The sequence below is a fragment of the Arachis hypogaea genome, chromosome 9 (assembly GCF_003086295.3).
Source record: "Arachis hypogaea cultivar Tifrunner chromosome 9, arahy.Tifrunner.gnm2.J5K5, whole genome shotgun sequence".
Taxonomy (NCBI): Eukaryota; Viridiplantae; Streptophyta; class Magnoliopsida; order Fabales; family Fabaceae; genus Arachis; species Arachis hypogaea.
In genome coordinates, this window is record NC_092044.1 from 116,576,827 (window position 1) to 116,581,358 (window position 4,532).

Genomic DNA, 4,532 nt, shown 5'->3' on the forward strand with positions numbered 1-4,532 from the left:
ATTGTACAAATATTCCATTGGCTTTCTATACTTCTTCTTAGATAATTTGTTAAGTGATTTTCATTATTTATTCGTATTGAGAAAGTATGGGGAACTAATATATGTAGTGTACAATGTATATAATGAGAGGGATTAGGTGGTGGTAGTTACTTTTGAAATTAGGATGAATGTGGGTAAACATATTGAGCCAATTAAACAGCCCATTGTACAGATACCCTATTGGCTCCCTAGCGACACTCATTCATATTAGGCTAAATAACCAGCCCATTGTACACATTATCAAGAACTCAAGATTCTTCATTATCTCTCTAGCGGAATTTTTTATTTATAATTTTATAGAGTTCACCCAACCCCAACGAGTTTCATCCAAATTCTCTCTAAAAACTTAACTGAGAACAAAATTTAAAATTTTAAGCCATTATTATCGTCTCCAACAGTATACAGGAATATACAAAGTACACAGACAATAAGTATGACTTCTTCAATATTGCCGGCGCTCATGGTAACCATTATCACGTTTTCAGAAATGCACGGCACACAGAAATAAGCCATATTTAACAATGATTTTTTTATTATAAATTAAAAAAATCAGTATTTCAAAAAAAATACTCATATATACTTTGGAGATGATGATAATGGTTGTTATTGTTAACTTTTCAACTTATAAATTAAAAAAATATGATATTTATGAAAAATACGTAATGAAGTTTATCGGGAGATAAGACAAACTCTATAAAATTATAGAAGTTTATCGGAGTGAGTTAAGGGTGGCAATGGACAGGGTAGGGTTTGGAGCCAACCCTAATTCTACCCACGGGTTGAGATTTTTATATAAACTCAACCCTACCCTACCTGCGGGTTGAGAATATCTCAACCCTAACCCTACCCATTTTTAACCCGCAGATTATAAAAAGAAATACAACGTTATTATATAAGTTAATGATAATTTAAAATAGAATTGATTTTTATGTAAAAAAAAATATTAAATTACCAATTAATAATTTTCTTTTAGTGGCTAAGTATCTTTTAAGTTTAGTGAGAGGCAAGGGCAGAGCTTAGTTGAGCTTAGTTGAGACAGGGGGCAAACTTTTTATCAAAAAAAAAATTAGTAGTACTTTTTCAAAAAATAAAAAATAATTTTGTTGGCTCAAATATTTTACTATGACTTAAAGTATCCAAGTTCAATCTTTATCTCTTTCGCATTTCGTAGCTCTCTATTCAATAAGTAATACTCTCTCTACCTTTGAGTTCAAATATAAAAAATTAGGTATTTTTTATTTATTTAATTTAATATTATTTTATATTTTACTATTTATTTAATTTAATTTTTTATATGATAAAAAATATTAGAATATTCAATAAGTATTGATATTATTGTATTTGTATAAATTGATAAAAGAAATTCAATAAATATTATAAATTTTAATATTTATTCTTTTAACTTTTTTTTTTACATAATTTACAGGATATATATTTAAATTTTTATATAAAATAATCATAAAAAAATTTTTGATGAATTTTTAAGAGAAATGCTAATATTTAAGAAGGAGAACATATCATTTTTACAATATCAATACATGTAGATAATTCTTCTACTTTAATGAATCACAAAGAAAGTAAGATACAACCTTTAAAAGTTTAAAAAGTTGCATCTGATGATTTTGACCTTAATTTTTTGGAATGAGACCCTGAAAAACAACTTCAAATTTGACAATATCACCCAAATTAGAGAGATGAGGTTAGACGAGCTTATCTTAAATGGGGTCTATATAAAAAATATCTTGACAATTATCCTTTATCTGCCCCCCTCCCCCCAAATTTTGTTTCAAACTCCGCCACTGGTAAGAGGTTTTTAATTCAACATCCACTTGAAACATATTTTTATACAGGGTTAACCACCAAAAACGCCCCCGAATTATTCATACGCTGACAAAAATGCACCCGAATTTTACTATCGACAAAAATGCCTTCAAGTAATTTAAAAGCACAACAACAATACCCAACAATAAATATATATATTCAAAAAATACCTTATAGATTGAATTTTGATGTAATTTTTTGCAAGTATGATTATAAAAATAAGATATTATTATAAATAAAAATTTGTGATTTTTCGGTAAGTATATATTTTTTATAAATTTTTTTTGTTAACAATCAATAATACTTTTAAAAAATCACAAAATAATATATACATAACAAAAAATTACCAAATTTTAAGAATAATAATATCTCATTTTTATAATAATGTTTGCAAAAAATTACATCAAAATTCAATCTCTAATGACCTGAATTAACCCTAAAAAATATCTCATTTTTGTCAGCACATAAGTATGAGTTAATTCTCAATTTGACCCCTGAAATTTAGCTTGGTGCTCGAAATGACCCCACAATTTCGTTGGCCCCAATTAGAAATCCCATATTTGCAATTGTGGCTCCAACTTACTCCTGCGATCATCTCCATCCCCATAATGCTAATTTGATGCAATTGCATGACATGGTCGACATTATTTAAACGATTATGCATTGATTTGCGTGCAAAACCAATACGCCGTTGTTTAAGTAGTGTCCACCATGTCATGCAATTGCGCTAGATCAGCATTTCGGTACCTGCAAATAGGGTATATGTTGTCACCCTAGAATGAATACCGCGAATTTATCCTAAATGCAAAATATATATATATATATATATATATATATATATATATATATATATTTAAAAAATTAAAGTTCAAAAATTAAATTTTAAAAAGTAATAATTATTTTTATTTTATTTCAGAAAAAAAATCCTATGCATGTGCTGGTAAAAATTTTTAATCACCAACTAATAATTAACGTGAGTTATGCATCGAAAAAAAAAAAGAAAAAGCAAAATTAAAGAAAGCTACTGATCGTATACCTGAATGCTAATTAATCAAGCTATCCAGCTAAATTAAATCAAACGTTAACAGTACACCAAAGGTTAATTACATTAATAATTACTTTTAATGGCCATTATACAGCGCCTTTTAAAACGAAATTTGACCACTAAATTACTTGATTTATTTTCTGACAGAAATATAATGACCGGTAATAATCATTCATTTTGTACCGCCAATTCTATTTTTCTTTCAGGTCTCTCTAAAGTCTAAACTTCGCTTCAAAGATTTCAATATCACTGATTTCTTTCCACCAATTTTGGGTTAGTACGGTGGCTGTAGAGGCGGTGGTGGTGGTGCAACTGCGGATGGCAGCGATCGACGGTTAATTTGTTCTTCATAACCACCACCGCCCACCTCTCAGCTTTCAAATTCGTTCCTCTTTCTAATAACTAGGTTCGTTAATTTTTACTTAGCAATTGTTTTTCGATGAAATTCACGTGCAATTGTCTTGGATAAAATTATAGTTTAATAATTTTCAACTATTTTGTGTGTCTATCATTATCATGTTTTTAGAAGAGAGTTTATTGTGATTATATTTTTGTTTTTAACATGGTGTTTTGATAATTTTTTATGATCATGAAGCTTAGCTTAGCTTGTAGGGTAAATTCAAGAACGGAAGATAAGATAGATTCTATTGTTTAAATTTTATTAATTAATGGATTTTGTTAGGTAGATAATAATTTTTGTGAATAATGTGAATAATAGGCTTTAAAATTGGCCCGATAAAATAAAAACACACTATCCTCCTAAATTATTCACATAAATCTTAGTATTAGATAACCATCCGCACACTTAGTGAATTAAACATCTGATATATCTATTATTCACATTATTTAATATTTTTATTGTCTACCTATATTTTTCTTTAATTAAATTAGTATATTTAATTTAATTTCCTGGCATATTAGGGGTACGTAGGCGTATGTATCAAATCACATTTGAGGCTCATTACGTGATTATTATATATGTGCAGATATAATTAACTAAGCTACATACAGGCCTAGCTACAAAATTTTGAAACTCGAAATCATGTCTACTTTTATGAAGAGGATGCACTCAAAGGTTTTTGTTCATTTACCGAAATTCAGGGTCATAATTTGTCACTCTCGGTTTGGCTCCAGGATTTCTGTATTCTACATTATTGTGAAGAAACAGTAATTGAGATGAAGAAAGATGCATGCGTCGTCCTTTATAGATCAATTAAGGAATGTTCATAGTTGCTCTCAAGTCTAAGCATATAATAATTAAATTTATTTACTAAGTAATGTATTTTAGTTTCTTTTATGTTTTGTTGTTATTAAAACATGCAAAGTTGTTGATCAATGATATTTTTTTATTGTGAATTTTATGGAATATGTTTTACAATTTAATTATATATTTTGTCTGGAATTAGTGAATTTATTCTACTGTTATATATCAATATACTATTGATAGTTAATAAGCACATTTTTTTAGTCAATAAGATATTTTAGAAAAAATATATTTTTAAATATTTGATTAATTAACTAGTAACTATATATCATCACATTTTGATAATATTAATAATTTAATTGACAGCGAAAGACTTTCTTAATAGTTTCATGACGAATAAGTATAGCATAGCTAGTCCAACAC

General features: G+C 27.7%; 1 long non-coding RNA gene across 1 annotated transcript; it reads left to right on the forward strand.

Moving 5' to 3' along the window:
• The first annotated feature begins 3,095 nt into the window (after nucleotides 1–3,095).
• LOC112712416 (uncharacterized) lies at nucleotides 3,096–4,307 on the forward strand. Its single transcript, XR_003157785.3, has 2 exons — nucleotides 3,096–3,311; nucleotides 3,892–4,307. It is a non-coding gene; the product is annotated as an uncharacterized lncRNA (long non-coding RNA).
• Nucleotides 4,308–4,532: the final 225 nt, after the last annotated feature.